We start from the raw sequence: 23,056 nt of genomic DNA on the forward strand, positions 1-23,056 counted from the left end.
GCGCTTACGCGCTTTGACATTTTGTCTTTATGAGTTAAAGCAGTACCATTGCGTTGAAAAAAAGTTCAGATCTTCCCAATATGCCAAAATAAAGAAAACATTATTTTTTCAAAAAAAAATTAAAAAAAAAAAAAAATTAAATTTTTTGTTGAAAAAAATTTTTTGTTTCAAAAAAAAGTAATTTTTTTGTCCAATTTATAGTTTCTCAAAAATCTTATTTTTTCGAAGTAAATTTTTTTTTAAAAATGTCAATCGTTTTTAAAAAAATAATATTTTTTTGGTACGGGAAGTTTCAGCAATTTGCCTTAAGGCACGATGCCTTAATTGCCTTAAGACAGAATTCCACTTACAGCTAGTTGCTCATTAATTTCCTCTCTGGTGGCACATTTCGACACTTAATATGCCACAGTGCGTTTGTTCGCTTCTATGCTGACGTTTGAATTGGTTTAATCAGGTTCACTGATTTGGAAATAGTAGCTTATAGATGCTTACAGATGGCTATACTTTTACTATGCTTTGTTATTATCGCAGGCAGCATCAATTTTAAATCGGCTTTGAATAATAATAACCTAAAAGAACTTTGACGTTTAGTCCATAATACAAGATTTGAAAAATAGATGCTGAAACTGCGTTGAAATGTCAGCTTTCAAATTAGGCCGCAACGTTCTCAAATCAATCTGCTAAACTGTTCTAAATATGGTAAATCTCAAAATTTCATATTACTAGATACGCTTACAGTACTAATTCGAAGCCCCAGAGAAGTACGTTGAAATTGAGCATAATTGGGGCCACTGTTGGAGTCGTTATTGGAAGCGCCTACTCTGGTTACAATGCATATGCGGAGAACAGAAAAACGCCGGTTTCACTAAGTCATGAAAATAAACCTTTCAAGCTCGAAAAAATGCCTGATTACCAAGCTACGAGACAAATAAAAATTTACAAGACAAGACAAAGCTCAAACTAGTACTATTTCAATATCAAACATGCCCATTTTGCTGTAAAGTGAGAGCATTTTAGATTATTATGGATTCTCATACGATGTAGTAGAAGTCGATGCAGTATTAAGGCAATCTATTAGGTGGTCAAAGTATAAAAAAGTACCTATATTAGTAGCCAAAAGTGAAGAAGGATATTACCAGTTGAATGACAGTTCAATGATTATATCTTTATTAGCATCCTATATGTGCGACAGTAAACAAACTGTCAGCGAGCTAGTTAATTATTATCCAACAGTAGAAATGTCCGATGAAGCAGGGAATAAAAAAAGTGATATCATGAATAAATAAACTTGATGTTTCAAGATAAGAAGTCAAAAAGATCATCTGATGATGATTGTATTGTAAGTAATTATTTCAAGTTTATTCTTGCATCAAAAATTTTCTGTTTAATGATCAATTTTATAGCAAATTTCAATTATGATTTTAATATTGTTATGAAGATAATTTTACAATGGATTCAATTCATAATGATATTAAATTTCATATTCTACGCTAATTTCTTTTTTGCAAATTAAAGAAAAAAATGTTAAGCATAGTTCTATACATTGATCGGTAGATTTGAGGTAGAGGTACAGAACATAGAGTAATATTCAAAGTATTTAACATAATTTTATCATAATGTTTGTCTTTTGTAACTAAATGGATCTAATTGGATTTTATATTTATTGTATTATGCAAAAACTAAGAAAAAATCTTCTATAATAATACAACAAGCATTGGAATTTTACATCATATATATATATATATATATATATAAAATATAATACATATTAAAATATTTCTTGTAATAATTTATATTTAATCAGGAATTTCAGAGCTTTTATTCAAATAAGACTTTGCTTGAGGAAGCTCTTAATGAGTATAAGTACTTAGAAGGCTTTATGAAAATTAGCACAGTTCAAAATTAACTATTATTTGTAGGAATCAAAAATAAGTTTATAGTTTCTGCATAGATATAAAATATATGAATTATCGCATCGACAAAATATGCATTCTGACGTAATCATTGAATTGTTTGTCGCGTACTCATTATGGATATGAAAAATTTATAATAGGTACCCTTAATGAACACAACTCTAAATTTGCATAATATTCATTTATGTTTGTTTATGTAAGAGACTGGTTTGTGCTTCACAACTTATTTATAACATTGATTTGTTATCTCTGATCTTTTAGATGTGAACGAAAATGGAGAATGTGGGCTGATGAAAACCTTGTTCATATGTTGTCTCCAAATGTATATCGAACTTATTCTGAATCTATTGAAACATTTAAATGGTTTTCAAAGTCAGGAGAGTGGGATTTGCATTTTCCTGCATGGGAGGTAGCTTTAATGGTACATGTAGGTGCATTGGCCATGTGGCTCATAAGTAAAAAACTTAAAACGAAGTAAGTGTAGAATTTTTATTATTATCCTTTTTTATTATGAAGTTTTTTCATTAGCATTATTTATTCAGATATAATTTAAAAGATGATGTGAGAGAATCATTGTATGATAGCTGTGATGAATGGACAAAAGCTTTGCAAAAACAGAAGACTCCATACATGGGTGGAAAATCACCAAATCTTGCTGATCTTGCTGTATTTGGAATTTTAAATAGCTTTGAAGGTTGTGAAGCCTTTTCAGATGTTCGTAAAAATACAACATTGGATTTTGGTATGATGCCATGAAACAAGCCGTAAAATCAAATGCTGGAAATAAGCTACTGCTTAAAGCAGCGGGATAAAAGTGTATTCGATTTTGATGAGGAAGTTCCATATATATGTTGACAAAATAAATCTAATTAATTCCAAAATAGTGTCTGTTTGTTTTATAGGTATCTTTACTGCTTAATTATTTAAGATATAATTTTATTGCCTGGTTGCAAATCCATTAGCAAGTGTTTATTTGTTCTGCACATATTGTGATTAATTTCTGCTTTAAGAAAAAATAAATTATTTACGTTACATTTATGCATTTTATTATTCTGCTATAAATATATTTTCATATTACTTGATACAAAAAATATAATGATTATGGTGTTCAACATTGTAACGATATCTCGAAAGATTATTTTTTCTTTTTCGTCAGTCTAACATATAAAATGTCTTGCACCTAATATTATTTATTTATAATTGATGCATAATATATAGTTATGTATACAATAATTAGCTTTAAATGCTAATTATTCAAAGTATTCTTTCAGTGTTCTGTGATGTTAAGAAATTATTTAGATTCAACCATAAATGTATTTTCAAAAAACAAACAGATGTGATGAATTAATATATGTATAAAGTAGGCTTTGAAACTGATATTAATTTATGTTTTACATTGTATTTTTCGCTATACAATGAACGTTCTTTTCATTAAATAAATCATATTAAAATTAATTACATATAGTAACAAAAATTTTCTGTTTTTTTTTTAATAAATTAAATACAAATAAATATAATAAATCTAAAGGAATGGAATACTTTTGAAATGTAAGCAAGTAAGTTTATTATTTGATATATTACTCTAAACGCACACTAAACAATATAATTGAATGTAATTGATAACTATTTCAACTTTCATAGCAACTATAAATGATAGAAAATCGCCAGATTTGAATTGATTCACATAACGGTTTGATGGATTTTAGTTCAAGGAATTATTTTTGGGTGTATATTTAAATTTCATTGTAAACAGCATGTCAAATACTTCATTAGTAAAAATTACACATATACTTATTCGCTTGCTGTTTTAATTTTTTTAATAAAAGTTAGCATTACTGGAGAAATTTTTAATTTATCATAAAAAAATGAAGTGAAAATAATTTTTTTGTATAAAAATAAGTAATTAAATTCAATATAAGGCAAGTGACATGCAAATTATTTAAAGATTCATTGGGCTAATTGATTTTTCACTTCAAATTTATTCTGAGCCGAATGAGACCAAATTTGGAAAAACTATGTATGTGTGTGTGTATTTGAACCAATTTTGACCTTTTGTCGACGATATATCAAAAACGGCTGGACCGATTTTAAAAATTTAAAGTCCATTCGATGTAACTCGATAAGAATTAGCGTTTGTTAGTTTTGCGCGACGATCAGCCGAGCAGTTTTTTTGTTAATAGCAGAAAAGTTTCGCCCACGTTTTAAGCCACTATTTTAAATCAATTTTACAATTAAAAAATTGTTCGAAAGGTGATTGTTGGGAATCGCGGTAATTAGTTCTTGGTAAAGATAGGCTAGGAGATACACGGCATTTTGACAGTACTTAGTAGCACTTTGTATGAAAACTGGAACGTAACATAGCCTTGCCATAACAAGGGTCTATTTTATCTCAAGATCGGCCCATAATAAATGGTAACAAAATTTTCATAAATATCAAATTCAATTCTCGAAATTTATAAATAAATAAAATATTATATTTTAATAGAAAAAATTGTGATGATTACATTTTTAAGTGCTTGGTCAATCGGTTATAAGTGTAACGGGAATAATGTCTAATCTATACATAAAATTAAGGTGACCATATTTTTTAAAGTCAAAAGCGAAATTTGAGTTTTGCATATGATGGGGGAAGCATTGTGCTCAATGTCTTAAATATGATTTAAAATCAGTTTTTTTATTGACTATAATGTTTTAGTTTAATCAGAATAACTGACTTTTAATAGGACTTTTATATAGAATATTAAATACTATATTATATCATATTTTTTTCTTCATAAATATCTTTAGTGAAAATTAGCACTTGTGCAAGGCGTTAAAAAAGTTCGTTTTCATCATTTTTGCTAATTTTTGTAAAATTAAGAATGAAAGTACGAAATTGTTAATGTGAGGAGCTACTTTAATCGGCTTTTGGAATTTTGCATACGGCAATTTATACGTTGTATAAATTATTATCAAATATTTGATGGATTGTTGTAATTTAATGAACATTTATATATCTTTACGTTTTAAAGGTTTTTGAACATTTTAGCATACCTTAGAAAAAAATGATGTATGTGTGTATGTGTGTGTGTGCGGATACAACTTTTCGTCGACGATTTCGAGAACACCGATTTGAATAATACGAAAATTCGATTCGTACTGATAAGGAGACTTGCTGATTAATTTTTGGCGAAGGCAGATCTAGCCGTTTCGAAGATACGGGGCCAAAAGTGCCAAAAACGATAACCCAGTTTTTAAGAGAACGGAGCGTCCGATTTTAATAATTCAAAAAACATTTTACTTGTATTGACAAGATTAAATTTTTGGGAAGGCAGGTTCAGCGGTTATGGACTCTCAATAAGAATAAATTGAAAAAATGTCATTTGGCGGTCATAAATGTTTATTGGACATATGTACATCAAATTATCAGATAATTTATAGAGATATTAATAATATGTACACATTTTGTGTAAATTTTCTTGGATTCCGTACCAAGATTTTTGGTTACGGTACGGGAAAGTTCCAGCAATTTGCCTTAAGGCACGATGCCATGCACCCCACTAGTTTTACTATCAAGGTCCATAAACCCTTGAAAATTTTTATGTAACATTGGTGAACAAATTTTGGTGAATGCGATTTTTTTAATTTCGCCGCCGGCACTGGTTCATTTATTTTTACTCGGCATTCATTCCTCCTACTTAAGTCCAGATCGAATGCAATCCGTAGCGTAGCGCTCACATCACTCGCTTCAGTTCGAAGCGTTGGCTGGCGCGAGCGAGATGATAGTATACCTTCAGTAATACTTAGAGCGTAATGTCATCCGAAATTCTTGTGCAGGTTATGTCTGCTGTGTGCAGCCGGTTTAGTCAACAGTGAACATTTTCAATTCAGCATGGATTGAGCAAGTTTTTTTTGAAAAAAAGTTTTCGTTAGACAATTTGTGACTTAACTGTGGCTTCTAGTATTTTTTGCGGTAGTTTTGTATGGTAAAATAATGGCGATTGAAACTGGCAGCTATTATGATGGGAGCCGTTCATTGACTTGGCTTTCGGAACTTGTTGGATTACCCATTGATTTGGTGAGTGAAAAGTTTAATGTACTCCATTGTTGTTGTTGTATACACCGCGAAGGGCTGCATGTGCTGTTGTTTACATATGATCGACGCGAGATTAGTATCTGTCAAACGTCAAAACGCGATGTATACAATAATAATATTATTTGAAATTTATTAATATTTATTTAATACTGTGTAATTATTATTGGTGTATTATACTTTATATATTTGATATAATATTCTATATAAATTAAGAAAAGGTAACAGTTGCATTTAACCAGTTTTTGCAGGGCGTTCCTATGCTAGACGCCCTTTTGTTTTTGTTTTGATTTCGAATACTTGTTGCACGCGAGGTTTTTGAAGGAGATTTTTCTTTAATACGCTCGTTCAAAATTATTCTTTTATGTGATTATTTATAGTTTATTTTATTTTTTTTTATAAACTTAAAACCTAATCATTTTCTCTTTTTCAAATTACAGTCTGTCTTTACAAAAAGGAAGACATTCAGTAATTTTGATGATAATATCATTTCATATATTATATGAAATATTAAACATAAGATCTAAAAGGTTATCCCCAGTAGTAAGCCTTTTCAATTTTGATATATTAAAATTAAATTTTGTGATTATATAGAGCAAACTTAAAAATAACTTAAAACCTAATCATTGTTCCTTTTTATATAATAATGGTAAAGGATTTTCGGGAAAAGTATTGGAAAAGTGATTATAATGTTTTTGAAGGAGATTTTTCTTTAATACGCTCGTTCAAAATTATTCTTGTATGTGATTCTTTATAGTTTTTTAAATTTTTTTTTTATACTTAAAACCTAATCTTTTTTTTATTCTCTTTATCGAATTACAATCTGTCTTTACAAAAAGGAAGACATTCAGTAATTTTGATGATATGAAATATTAAACATTAGATCTAAAAGGTTACCCAGTAGTAAGCTTTTTCAATTTTGATATATTAAAATTAAATTTTGTGATTATATAGAGCAAACTTAAAAATAAATTAAAACCTAATCATTGTTCCTTTTTATATTATTATGTCAAAGGATTTTCGTGAAAAGTATTGGGAAAATGATTATAATGCTTTTGAAGCAGATTTTTCTGTAATACACTCGTTCAACATTATTTTTTTATATGATTATTTATAGTTTTTTTAATTTTTTTTTATACTTAAAACCTAATCTTTTTTTTATTCTCTTTATCGAATTACAATCTGTCTTTACAAAAAGGAAGACATTCAGTAATTTTGATGATATGAAATATTAAACATTAGATCTAAAAGGTTACCCAGTAGTAAGCTTTTTCAATTTTGATATATTAAAATTAAATTTTGTGATTATATAGAGCAAACTTAAAAATAAATTAAAACCTAATCATTGTTCCTTTTTATATTATTATGTCAAAGGATTTTCGTGAAAAGTATTGGGAAAATGATTATAATGCTTTTGAAGCAGATTTTTCTGTAATACACTCGTTCAACATTATTTTTTTATATGATTATTTATAGTTTTTTTAATTTTTTTTTTATACTTAAAACCTAATCTTTTTTTTATTCTCTTTATCGAATTACAATCTGTCTTTACAAAAAGGAAGACATTCAGTAATTTTGATGATATATGAAATATTAAACATTAGATCTAAAAGGTTATCCAGTGGTAAGCCTTTTCAATTTTGATATATTAAAATTAAATTTTGTGATTATATAGAGCAAACTTAAAAATAACTTAAAACCTAATCATTGTTCCTTTTTATATAATAATGGTAAAGGATTTTCGGGAAAAGTATTGGAAAAGTGATTATAATGTTTTTGAAGGAGATTTTTCTTCAATACGCTCGTTCAAAATTATTCTTTTATGTGATTATTTATAGTTTTTTTTAATTTTTTTTAAACTTAAAACCTAATCTTTTTTTTATTCTCTTTATCGAATTACAATCTGTCTTTACAAAAAGGAAGACATTCAGTAATTTTGATGATATATGAAATATTAAACATTAGATCTAAAAGGTTATCCAGTGGTAAGCCTTTTCAATTTTGATATATTAAAATTAAATTTTGTGATTATATAGAGCAAACTTAAAAATAAAAATTAAACCTAATCATTGTGCCTTTTTATATAATAATGGCAAAGGATTTTCGGGTAATACACTCGTTCAAAATTATTCTCTTATGTGATTATTTATAGTTTTTAAATTTTTTTAAAAACTCAAAACTTAATCATTTTTCATTTTTATATTATAATGACAAATGATTTTCGAGAAAAGTATTGGAAAAATGATTATAATGTTTTTGAAGCAGATTTTTCTGTAATACACTCGTTCAAAATTTATGTGATTATTTATAGCTTTTTTAATTTTTTTTAAAAACTTGAAACTCAATCATTTTTCATTTTTTTTAAGGGCCGGCCGTGGTCCCGTGGTAAGAACGTGGGCTAGCAAATCCTAGTCCCGGGTTCGAATCCAACCTCGGTCGGTTCGGTATCAAAGCAGCTTGATACCAAATTTTCACTTGAATTATAGATTTCAAATATGATTTCAAGTGAAATGGCCTTTCGTGGGCATAGCTGTAGTGGCAACATGCCACTTGGAAGTAAAAGTCATCACTATTACAACAATTGTAATAAAAAAATAAAAATTCAGCTCATAGAGAGATGGGACAGCTGTTTGGGTTGCCATCTATAATAATATTAAGTAGATAAATTGATCACAACAGCTCATAGAACTCATAGTTCTGATCGCTGTAAAAATATATAAAAAAAAAAAAAAAAATTTCATTTTTATATTATAATGGCAAAGGATTTTCGGGAAATGTATTGGGAAAATGATTATGTTTTTGAAGCAGATTTTTCTGTAATACACTCGTTTAAAATTATTCTCTTATGTGATTATTTATAGTTTTTTTTAAATTTTTTTAAGAACTTGAAACTTAATCATTCATCATTTTTATATTATAATGTCAAAGGATTTTCGGGAAAAGTATTAGAAAAATGTTTATAATGTTTTTGAAGCAGATTTTTCTGTAATACACTCGTTTAAAATTATTCTTTTATGTGATTATTTATAGTTTTTTTATTTTTTTTTTAAACTTGAAACTTAATCATTTTTTATTTTTATATTATAATGACAAATGATTTTCGAGAAAAGTATTGGAAAAATGATTATAATGTTTTTGAAGCAGATTTTTCTGTAATACACTCGTTCAAAATTATTATTTTATGTGATTATTAATAGTTTTTTTAATTTCTTTTAAACTTAATCATTTTTCATTTTTATATTATAATGGCAAATGATTTTCGAGAAAAGTATTGGAAAATGATTATAATGTTTTTGAATCAGATTTTTCTGTAATACACTCGTTCAAAAAAATTTTTTTTTGTGATTATTTATAGTTTATTATTTTATTTATTTTTAAAAACACTTTATACTTAACCATTTATCATTTTTATATTAACATGCTAAAGGATTTTCGGGAAAAGTATTGGAAAAATGATTACATACTGTTTTTTTTATTATTTTCTTATAAATTACAATCTGTCTAAATAGAAAGACATTGAGTAATTAGTTTGACAAATAGCATATTAAATTTTAAAAGGAAAACCCAGTGGTTCACCTTTTATTAGTGCACTAAATTATATTTAAATTTTGGTATAATAAAGGAAAAATTGCATACTGTTAACCTCAATTTGTTAAAACATTTGACCATTGTAATAAATTTTTCGTAACAATATTTGCAAACATTAAATTTTTATTAATAGTGCTTAATTAATTTTTGGCATCACATGAACAAAACATATTTTTTTATAATTAACTTCCTTAGGGTACACTATAGTAATCGTCCAAAAATCGAACATGAAAATTTTTGCATATCCTTACGTTTCAAAAGTTTCTGAACATTTTGACATACTTAATTGTTAGAAAAAAATGATGTCTGTGTGTGTGTATGTTTATTTTTTATCCACGATTTCGGGCGCACCGATCAACCGATTTGGATGATTCAAAAAACATTCGATTCCTTTTGACGAGGAGATGTGCTGAATAGTTTTTGGCTAGGCAGCCGCAGTCGTTTTGAAAGTGCCCAAAATGGTAATTTAGTTTTTGAGTTAACAGAGTGACCGATTTGAATGATTCATAAAACTTTTTACTTGTATTGACGAAATGAAGAACTGACTAATTTTTTGTTAGCGGTGTTTTCGTAGATTCAATAAAAGAAGTAAAAAAATGCCATTTCGCGGTCAAAAATGATCATTTGACATATGCATATCAGATTATCAGGTAATTTATAGAGATTTTAATAAGTACAAATTTTGTTTACATTTCTATTGGTTCCATACCAATATTTATCCGTTGGGTAGCTGTTACGTTTCCAAAAGCGGCTGCTTTAAAAAGATTTAAAATAAAATCAAAATATAAAGAGAAAATTAAATTTTTGTTAGTTTTAAAAAATTTAAAGCTTTTTTTAAAAAAAATAATTTTTGGAACGGGAAGTTCCAGCAATTTGCCTTAGGCACCATGCCATACACCACTAGCTTAATTACAATTTATGAATTAATATCGTTATTAACATTAACCCTTCTCGTACCCACCTCAGCCCAGTACCGAGGTTTACACACAGTATTATATGTACACTTATATTATTATTATTATAATATTATATATATATATATATATATATATATATATATATATTATAAGAGTTTCAAATTTGACTCTAAATGTGGCGTTGTGGTCCAATTGACCCGAGGTGTTCGAGAAGGGTTAAATATCATTTTATTAATATTTTTAAGAACGTGATCGTTATTGCACTGTTGAAGATTGCACAAACAGTTTCTATTGTTCCCTATTTATGCGTCTTGAATTATAAATACACAATATTCTCTTTGTTACACTAGATCATACGTGCTTTGAATAAGTTCAAATTAGGTGAACATATAGCATGTTCATTGTCTACTTTTAAGGATGGTGGTAATTGAGACTCAAATCGGTATTGTTTGAATTTTAATGTTTATAAACTAGAAAGAATACATCAAATTGCGATTGTGTAATAAAGCACTCATTTCGTCAACAATTCATTTCACTTGTTATTTAATTTCTCCCAACATTTATTATTCAGAGGTCCCGGGTTCGATACCCACTTCTAGCAGCATGTTGTCAGGCAGCAGTGACAACGATTTTTACTTGGAAATATAGATAGCAATATGTTTCCAAGTGAAAATAGCCCTTGCCCGGCATTGCTGTACCAATAAAAAGTCAGCCCTATTAGATTAATTCTAATAACAAAATCATCAAATATGGATGGCTTAACCATTGGGTTACCATCTAAAATAAATACGAAGTAAGGAGAAGTTTCAGCCCAACAGTTCATAGGACGTAAGGTTCTGATTGCTGTTCAATAATAATAATAATAATTTAAAACATTTATTAAAAGGCGGTGGTGTAATCGATACGGATGTGAGCTAGCACCAACTTATCCCGGGTTCGATGGTTCGATTCCCACCTCGGCCAACCCAACATCAGGCAGCATGATGTAAACTTTCCGCTTGAGGATATAAGTCTATCGATATAATTTCAAGTGGAAATCGCCTTTCGTGGGCATAATTGCAACATTTACTCATATCAGAGCTAATATTATTGTCACACCTAGGAGAATGGTTAACCGATGGGTTGCCTTTCATGAAAAACATTAGGTTCATTCTTAAAACTAACAACTTATAGGGCAATGTAATTCTAAGTAGCTTTGATTGCTATTGAAACAATAAAAAAGCATTCGTGAAGTATTTTGTTTTGAAAAAGATTGTCTAATAGTTTTCTATAGTACAGCATATAAAACTATAGAAATCTGTATTCTTTATCTGTGATATTTAAAATCAATTAAATAATACATCTGTTCGGACGTATTTTTGTTTTATTATATTGGCTATGAAGGTGACAACCTTCAGGGCATTAAGCTTTACATGGAATAAGTGCTACCCCTGACAGAGAGGGTTGCGGAGTGTTTTAATTGAACTAGTTGTTCACTTCAAAGAGTAAAGTCCGCGAAACAACACACCATTCTTCATTTACATGTCGTAAGTTCTTTAGATTAATTAGAAATCTGTATCAGAGTAAAAATGCGGGGCATGCAAGATAATAAAGTAACTAGTAACTAGTAACTTACTTGGATGTCAAGTTAAATTATAAAAAATAACATTTCTTTTGAATTTTATATTGGACTTATTTCAAATACTCGTATATGATACTTTATAAAACGTAACTAGAAATAAATTATGTCATAATCATAAATAATACATTAAATGAACATCAACATTAATGCGAGATAAATCTATTATCTATTACTACAGATGAGCATCGTGACATATTAGTAAACAAATTACCAAAATAGACAAACTTTGCAAAACATTATTCAAATGATCATAGCAAATTACAATAGATTCATAAAAATATATAACGATTATAGCAAAAATATTCTAATGATCATAGCAAACAATAGATTCATAAAAATATATAATGTGGTGCGTAAAGAAATGATAAAAAAAATCTAAAAAATAAAGCAATTATGATTTTGCATATGAACAATATATATTTAAATGCAAAATAATAAATATAATAATAAAAATATGGCAATAATATTTTTAACTTTACACCTACGTAATTTTTTAAAATGGTTCTTTGTTTTGAATATATTTTATAGTTGAAATTTTAGCTTGAATATATAATACTTCACCAGATTATATTTGCATGTCTAAAATTAAGAACCGTAATATTTTATGGTTGAAATAAAAAAAATAAAATTTTTAATTTAGCTTGTTTGAAAAGATTTATTTTTGCAGGAAATGTGAGTAATTCGGATTTTGTATATCTATCTTATGATAATAATTGTACAATTTATTATCAAATAATTATTTGAAACATTATTGATAATATAAATTAAATAAATTATGGGGAAACAATCACAAAAACCATATTACAATGTTAATTCATAAAGGTGGCCCATAGTTTTGTTTATTGAATATGAATGTTGGTAGGTTGTTTGTTTTGAGATATAGAACCAATTTCCGTGATTGATGGGTTGTTTTAATTTAGTTAATCGCCACGATAATACCAGGAAAAATTTTACATAGCAACTTTATTAGAGTTGAGTTAAAATTGAATCGAAGAGACTTGAAAAACTATGTTTATATCACACATACATGACTGACATAGACCTATGTTAGAAATTTTCTCCAAAGCCAACAAATTTTCAGATTCCTTCTACCAAATCGCGTATGCCAGACATATTTCATGTAGAACTCCTTATGACCGGCATGGCGATTAAAGTATTAAATGCTTTGACGATGAATATAAATTTATATATTCTACTTCATTAGTTTAATTCCATATAAAGAAATTAGTCGCTTGTCGAATTATTTCAAACAATCGATTGATTTATATCGTACGTATGCTTATCTCACGCCATGTGAATAATATTTTCACAAACTGCGCTCAACTTAAGTAAACTATTGCGCAGATATGAAAACGCTATTATTGCATCATGAAGTGTAAATTTCTATGTATTAGATTGATGAATCATTGTTAATTTTATGATATATGTAAATTTTCGTATTAATAATATTCACATCGAAAACTTTAATTATAATATGATCTTCGAGATTCTTTGAGATCATAATAAATATAGTTTGCGTCATGGAACAATTAATAATAATTTGGTTAATTGATAAAACAAAATACTTAACTATACGAAGTCTTTATCATCATTTAAATATTTCTTTTTTTTTCAAAAACATTTTGAATTTTTTATTAGCGATCAGAACTACTTTCAATAATCTATGTTTGTTTTTGTATATTTTAATCTAATATATTTTTTGAGAGAGTAACCCTGTGGTCAAGGGATGTCCGCCCCTCTCATTTTCCTCTGTACATGACACAATATAATTCAAAAATGATTATCCAGATTATTTCTTCGTATTTAAAAAATTATCGAATTAATGAAAAGCGTGGTAATAATATAACCTTGAATCTTCAAATGTGTCATTTCAATTTAAATGATATCAGTTTCAGATAGTGATGTGCCGACTCGAAAAATTCCCGATTCGAATGATTCGAATCAGAAAAAAACCTGATTCGAATCATGATTCGAATCAACTCGAATCAAGTATATATATGGACAAAAAAAAATCATGAATGTATTAATTTAGTAAAAGTGATCCAAATTTATAATCAAAATTGTCAGTTTAACCAATATAACCGACAAAGTAGAAATTGTAAACATAAATCACTATCAAAAAGTATATTCTGAAAGTTATTAAAAATGATGTAATTTTGAGGACGGCTAAAACATATCTTCAAATTAATTTACAATAATAGATTACCAAACAATTGTGCATCACTAAAGCATATAAAATAATATTTGGAATCATGGGTCGATTGTTTATTTTACTATGTAATCAGTAAAGGATCGCATCTAAACTGAGAGCTGAAAGTTAATTTCATTAATGTGAATTTGCCATTACTTACATAATCAGAAGTTAACATATTATTTACTGACTTGCTGGTGTTTAGTAATTGTTTCAAAAGAGAATTATATTGAAAGATTCCCGAAACTCGTTTCATAATTTCGAGTGGTTTATTCTGATAACATTTAAAATCTAAAACACTTAATTATTATCAAAATTGGGTATTGATATTTCACGAATAAAATCGCTCTCAGCGCTCCGTAAAATAAATAAACACGCAAGAACGACGACGCATTGTATCGCCCATACGGTTAACTCATATCGCTTGAACTCATATCGCTCGAACGGCTTGAAGTCGGGATGATTCGAATCAGAATTGAAGTCGGAATAACTCGTAACGCCGCTTGATTCGGTTTGGCTCATGAAGTCGGAACAACTCATAACGCCGCTTGATTCGAGTTGGCTCATATGAAGTCGGAACAACTCATATCGCCGCTTGATTCGGTTTGAGTCATGAAGTCGGAATAACTCATATCGCCGCTTGATTCGGTTTGAGTCATATGAAGTCGGATGATATAGTTAGTCGATGAATGCGGTTAAAGTCACACAAAGACGATTGGAGGTGGCTGATACATTTAAGCATATTAAAGTCGGGTGGCTCGCATGATTTAATTCATTATTTATTTTTTATATTTATGATATTTATTTTTTATATTATTATAATATAGAATTAAATTAAAACATTTTTTTATATTTATATTTATGAAAAATTTTATATTTATGAAAAATTTGTGTTAATACATATTTTATCACAGTAAATATTTCGCGGCTTGATGCGAGTTGATTCGAATCAAGTAAAATCTGATTCGAATCAAGTCGTTAAAGGCTTGATTCGAATGATTCGAATCACTTGATTCGACTTGGCACATCACTAGTTTCAGATTAGGTTGGCACTTGCAATGGATATCAATATGCCCCAGAAACATTCATATGTTTTGCAATGGGTAAACCATTCTTATTTTAGTTAGCTGCCCCTTTCACATATATTTTTACTTAATATTTTCTAGAATTTTTGTTAAACATATACTAGCTGATCCGGCAAACGTTCTTTTCCTAAGTAAGGTATATTCTGAACATTTTCTAGAGAATCAAAAATATTAATACCGTATAAGGATGTGTTGTTTGAATGCTATATACAATGAGGTATTATAGAAACAATAAACCTCATTAGTTTGTCTATATTTTGCGAATACAATCAAACTGGAAGTTTTATACACTTTCTATGGAAAACATGGTATAATCCAATCCAAGTCTTTTTTGGTATTTCGACTTATTGATTACGTTTCAAGTTTTTTAGATGCTTTTTGGATGGGATTTTGTGCATAATTGCAAATAATACTACTGAGTCTATAAAAAAAAATTCAAATTTTTGCGAGCAGAGATAGAAAATGAATTAAGTATTTCTTCTATGACCTGCTTTTTGAAAAATTTCAAGTAACATTAGATGGATGAAAGTAAATTTAATAAAAAGTTTATATGTAGAGCAGGGCGAGGCACAAAGGTTTAATCAGACTTTGAGCAAATATAATCTATATTTTGAAAACCAAAACAATTATATTATCACTACAAATGACACATTGCAAACGAACTATTATCTGACTACGTTCAGTAAAACTGCCAGCTACTTCGTCATTATAGAGATGTGCTTTTTTGATGTCTTTCAAAAATACGTTATCTACACTTTTTTACCCTATAGGCGGGGTAACTTGGAACGGCCAGGTGGCAAACAAGTTTAATGTCTTATTTTGATTTTAAAGGTATTTTACAAAATAATTACATTTTTAACTAATTTTTAAAAATGTGATTTGCAAATAAGAGTGCTACAAAGCAAAAAGTGCATTTTTATATTAGCATTTCAAAAAAGTTGATTTTTTGAGTTTCTAGTAACACTTGCGATCCGTTTAATAACGTTTTTGTGTATAAATATAACTACGAACAAAACTACTTACTACAATTTAATCGTAATTAAATAATATTCACGCAATGCCCACGAAAGGCAATTTTCACTTATATATTATATTTAAGATTCATAACGTCAGTGTAAATTTCATATCACACTGCATGATATCGAGCTAGTCAAGGGTTGAATCAAACTAGGAATTAATTTGGCACCATTACAACACGATGAGCTGAAAGCCAATTTAACAAAAGCACTTAAGATGTACTTAGCACGAACATGTAGGCCAATGTTCATATAACGCTTTATACTTCAATTAGTGAAACTTTGTAAGTTAAATGTAACCGAAAATGGGCTTCATTTAATTAACTTTTTATAAAATAGTTTTCATGATACTTCATAATGTCATTAGCCTTGCAACTAATTTTCACTTAAGAAACTGGGGCGTTTGTAGTACAGTGGTAAGAGCATCGGCCTTGCAACCACAAGGTTTTAAATCCAGCCCTACTCGTGATATCAATCAGTAGTGATATTGATGGGAAATGGAAATATTGCAGAGTATTGCTGCAATATTTCTCGTATGCAAAAATCTGGTCATACAGAGGAAAGATCACTACTAGGTTGTAAATTTAGATAGTGGAAATTACATCAAATAATACAAATAATCAAACTGTTTGGTACACTTCATTTATATGAACACCTATTTACCTCCAATTTTCACGTCAGTTTTACGTTAAGCGTAAAATTATTGTGATACCGATGATTTTATTAGCTGTAAACAATGCAATTATTACTCATTGTTTTACTCAAACTATATGTAAGAAGTAATAAAAAATGAATAATCTACTTGTGATAACATATCTAAATTTTCCATTCAAACTAGAATAACATGTTTTGAACAATTCGAAGATGCACTATGTAGATTTGTAGACGTAATAAAAAATTAGCATCTTGTCAAAATATATTCAGATTTTATTAATAAATTAATTTGCAGATAAATTATGACTGCATTCTTTAGAACAGCTATTACCTCGTAACGTTTTTTGCCCTGGCCAATTTGTTTTGTCATCACGAACTTTCTTCGAGATAAAAAATGTTGTGCTATTAGCTGTAAATACTCTAATCGTTATATTTTGCTTTTATACTATTTTTTCAATGTCATTGAAATTATACATATCAATGGCGCTGATAAGTGTTGATTGAAAAATTGCGCTAGCGAATTTTTATCTTATCTGGCATGTAGTATTATTACGATCAAATTACAGCGGCATTTTTATCTCTATAATGTGGTATGTCTAATCAATTACTATTTCTAAATTGCTGTAGGTCGTTCACTTATGATTATACTATTTTAGGGCTTCTTTCATACACAAATTTACCAATTTTATTGTGTAATATAGTAATAGTCGTTAAACTAATCCGGTGCTCTGTGCTTATATACCAATTTCATAATTTCTCTAAAATAATATATGTTTTTTGCTTGGAAATGTAAATTGAAATTGGAAATATTGGAAGTATAGTATAAACGGTGCCGATTGGAAACTGCATAATTGTGCACAATGGTAGACATACGAAAATGCAATTTGCATTTTTTATTTCAATGAATCCTTTATTACTAAAGCTATTATCATTATTGTTGTTCATTTTACGGTACTCTAAAAACCACTGAATCATTAGAAATTATATTCGAAAGTTTTTATTTATGCAGCGTTTAATTCAGAATTATAAATGAATATCAAACAATAACGGCGAATGTCTGCAATGAATTGTTTATTGCACTCTGTTTTCAATTTTTTTTTTAAGAAATTCATTATCACGCGATGTATTATAGTGATGACCTTTTGCGTATGGTTAAGTCAATATACAGAGTTCAGCCAATATATGACTAAAGATTAATAATATACGCCAATACAATACACATTATTAAATTAATTTTATGCAATGATCAACTAAATACATAAATATAGGTAGAGTCGGTAAACGAAATGTATGTTAATATTTATTGTTGCATTTTGCAACAATGACGTCTAAACTGGAAGTTTGTTTCACAATACAGTAATTGAGTAATAGTATTTTGAGCGTTATCTATGTTTAAAAACTATTGTTAATATTCATTTCAGAATTTAATAACAAACAATTTTTATTGTTTTATTTGATAAGGAAAAGGTTATTACAATGTTGTTATATCACAATGTGTCCTTGAACATCATAGCTCGATTTTAGTGCTTATTAGAAATCAAGCAAACAACAAATTTGTTGATTAAACATATCACAAGTTTTAATTAAACGTACTTGATATTGCCTATTTAATTGTTTCTTCTAAAATTTTAGCTTTGTTAAATTAATTGACAATGTCATTCATTTCCAACAACTAGTTTCGGTGGCTTCTTTAATCAATCATATGTTATTGGGTTTGCAAGAAAGCATTTCCTGAAGTGCAAAAAGGAACATTTTCGGTATATTTTCGTAACGAAAAGGAAGTTGCTGAAGCATGATAGAACGCCTAATAAAACTATGGCGTCACTTTATTTGAAGTTAATCAATTGAAGTTGACCAAATGAAAACCATAATTGAAGAGAATCTTCGCAACTTTTTGTGAAATACGGAAAAATTTAAATGTATTGCACGAAATTATTAAAAACTAAAATTATCAAAAATTGTCTTATAACCGTTAAATATCTCGATTTTAGGCTCAAGTTTGTTTAAGAACGAATCAATATTTGCGATATTCATCTCAAGTGCAATGAACTCGGACCTTATTTGATCATCATTTATGTTGAAAAATGGCTTATTTACAATACATCAAAATTAACTTGAAAATGGTCGTGATTCAAAGGCAACACAAAAAAGCAATCAGTTTGCTTCGCGAATTTGTAGTTTGCAAAACTACAAATATGTAGTTGTATTGAGCTGACTTCAATGATCAGTTTTCGATTAACAGTTAACTGATGGAACTGGATAAAGCTATACATGAAAAATAGCTAAAGTTGGCAAATTGCAAAAGAATTTTGTTGCCGTGGTAATGCAACCTAAACCACTCATACTTCTTTGACAACTCGGATTCAAACTTTTTTTTATTCTTTATTTTATTTACAACTGTCTTGTAAAGGACATTTAATAAATTTGGGGAATTTACAATTGTCAGCTGCAAAGAGACACTATATATCGGGCATGTTGGAAAAACAACTCAATAGTTGTTAGTGATCATAGATTTTGTCTTCCAACCAGAAGCTTACAGGTTCGGAAGCCACCACAGGCAGCCTAATGTCAACCAGTAGAGACATCTATTTTCACTTGAAATATAGATGGAAACGCTTCCTAGTGAAAATTGTCTTTTTCCAGCAATGCTTCACGAAAATAAAAATGATCATTGGAGATAGTCTAATAATATAAATATATCAACTAGAGATAATTCAACCGTTGGGTTGCCTTATAAAAAAAACAGTTGATTAGAAAATATCATCAAAAGCATAGGACTCTGTTTGCTGTTCAAATAAAAAATAATAATGAAAAAAATACTTTGCTCAATAAAACTTTCATTAATTAATATAATGCAAAATTTGTGATGATTTGAGCTTCCATCGCATTTGGTTAAATTTTTTGCCAATATTAATTAGATTTAATTACGAAATTATTATTGAAGCTTTAATTTAAAAGTTAGTTACATTTAGTTAAACCTCGTCGTATTCGAAACGCTGTCGCCGCTGGCGATAAATCGTGCAAATTTATTATTGTTTAGATACAAATTATAGAATGAAAATATTTAGGAATTCCTGAGAGAACAACCGTATTTCTTGGATTGTTCACATATTTTTTTCGTAGTGACATTAATTAATATTCAGAGTTTAAGTAGCATAATGTATATATGGAATATCAAAATTATTAAACTTTTATAATAATTTTAGCTATGTTATACTTGCGGTAAGAGTGAACGTTGATATTATCAATTACAATTTGTTTTCAATTGTAAGTAAAATTAGTTTAGTAACACTTCGTGGAAGTTTTGTTTCATTATTTCGTCCTTAAACCAAATGCCAGGTTTATTGAAATAATTGACCTATTAAAGAGTGCAAGATCGAAATAGGTATATGCAAGGTCAATTAATTAATGCACGGTTATAGGGGAACCAGTGGAGTAGTTAGATGTTTATCTATAGATTATTACGTGTTCCATGAAAACATCAATTAAAAATTACCTTTTCCTCTTAATTGGCTAATGTAAATGATAAGAAATTAATTACACATTTTGTACAGCATTTGCTATATTCGTTTTCCTATTTCTATGTGTTAGTTGAGTATTTGCACTTTAGGTGGAATTAGTCTGATTTTAATTATAAATAAATTTACAAAAATAAATTCAAACTGAAATTACATCGGAAAATTAGTTCATCAAAACAAGAATAAGAATAAGAATAGATACTCAAACAGAGCAAGAAAAAATTATATAGAAATGAAATTATGAAATGTGCATGAATAATTAATAGACATTTTGAAAATATTTGATAATCTTCATTTTTTTAAATTTCACAGAATCATTGGTCTTGAAATCTCGAATCTTTGAAAATTAAAAAAAAAATGTAACAGATAAGTTTTTGTAGATTAGATCATTATCATACTAGATTAAATTTTTTGTATAAAACATGATAATAGAGCGTTACAAGAATCTTTTAATAGATTTTCTTATTGCGATAATAAATTATAGACTATATTTGTTAATTATTGTATAATGAGTGTGATTTTTTTCATAATCATTGTTGAACAGAATTTGAAAACCAGTTTTGGAAAAGATATGTATGTATTTGCCAAATTTAGAAAAATACAAGCATACTGTTAAAATTTTTAGTAATTTATTTTTATAGCACTTTTTTCTGCGTCACTTCACTCTTCTAAAAGAATTGAATGTTTTTTTATTTGTTTAAGTAAAATCTTATTAGTTGGCAAAATGCATTTGAACTTACATACATACTAACTAGTCGAGTCGAAAATTTTCTAATTCAAAAATTCTAATAAAACAAAAACTTTTTCGAATGATTAGCATCACTCGATTCGACTTGGGGCAACACTAATGCCTACACACACACCCCTCATAGCATATTTTAGGCCAATGAAATTATTTTTAATATTTCAATAACTGGCAATTGGTAAATTGATATTAGAGACATTGATATTAGAAATCTCTATATTTTACTTATGATAATTGATGGCATTATCATTGATGTGCAACGTATGATTGAACTACAAATATAATGTTTGTATGTCCATAAAATTCGCTATCTACTGGCGCCAAGATTAGACATAAATTGCTTCATAACTTTTATTTATATATCTAAACCGAACCTATTTGTCTTGCAAAATTAACAAGTGGCTTTATTATTCACAATATTCTCCGTGAATATGTTATTGGTTTTTGCTTTGAACTATTTATTTGTGATTTTTGCGAGAATTTAGACGTTAATTAGATTCAAAATTAAAGATTATTTATAGATTTTGCAAATCATTATGTCTCATCGGAATAAAAATCCAAAATTTATGACTTATTTATGACTTGTTCATCACTCATCTGATGAAATTATGTAAGGCAAATTTCATGTATATTTATGAAGAATTTTTATCACAGCACATTATAGAGTTGTATTCAAATTATTCACAACACTATAATTATAGTCTGCACATTGAGAAAGGTCAAAGCTTGTCTAACAACATATGTAAGTCATTACCGAGTAAGACTCAGCAAGAAATAGTTCGTTTCATAAATGAAAGACGTCTCCATCCATGTTTAAGATTTCAAGTTTACTTTTGACTAACGTGCACTAAAATTTAACAAGATTTTATATAATTTCACCAAAATTATAATTTTATAACCTACATAGTAGTTATATACGGTACATATTAGGTAGGTATATATACTGTCTTGAAATCTCATTTTCGATAATAGAAATTATTCAATCCCAAGTGATTTAAAAATTATTAAAATTAATATATCGGAACGAAAATAATTAGTACCGATTCTAGTCTGTATGAAAAAGTAACTGGGCTTTGCACGCTAATCTCTGAATATTTAAAAATCTCTCTCTGAAAATTTAAATCAAAAATTCTTAATAATTAACATTTATAAATTAGATGGTTGGTTTTAAGCAGATGTACATTTTTCTTAATCGGTACTGTTTACATGATCGTTTTGTTTACATATTTATTTATTGTAAAATCAGTCTTTGCAAAGATAATTTTAATTGCGATTCGGAGCATGTTGTTTCTATTCATGTTATGATTCAATTAATAATTACATTATGTCTACTAAGATTAGTTACAAAACAGTGTTGTTTGTTATGATGGTATTTGTATTGCTTAAATAATAAGTCTGTTTTCGACATCTTAATTATATTTGATATATGTAATCAACCATATTATTCATTTTTGCAATATCGATGGATGCATAACGTTAATAGCTCTAAACTGAAGTAAGAAATTGAAACGAAATTTTAGGAATTAAATGCAGAATATTTTCACTATGTATATCTGCTCGTTAAATTTCGTTTCTTGAGAGAATATCTTATTCAGAGATATATATGAATAAAATTGGTGCTTAATCGAGGTCAAAAGTCAGAATCTTCAAGTTATCAACCGTTACTTGATTCCAGACTCTTGTGTTTTTCTGCTTGCCTTTGTTCTTTCTTGCTTTTGATCCAATATTACCGAGGA

At 28.1% G+C, this 23,056-nt stretch overlaps 2 pseudogenes; both read left to right on the top strand.

Annotated features, from left to right (window-relative positions):
* Positions 1-2,743, top strand: part of LOC113375071 — a 3,771-nt pseudogene extending 1,028 nt beyond the window's left edge.
* Positions 2,744-5,667: 2,924 nt separating this feature from the next.
* LOC113375072 overlaps positions 5,668-23,056 on the top strand; it is a 48,196-nt pseudogene continuing 30,807 nt past the window's right edge.

Source organism: Ctenocephalides felis, unplaced genomic scaffold, assembly GCF_003426905.1.
Source record: "Ctenocephalides felis isolate EL2017-DRISC unplaced genomic scaffold, ASM342690v1 CF-g0.4_SCAFFOLD_01886, whole genome shotgun sequence".
NCBI classification, from domain to species: domain Eukaryota; kingdom Metazoa; phylum Arthropoda; class Insecta; order Siphonaptera; family Pulicidae; genus Ctenocephalides; species Ctenocephalides felis.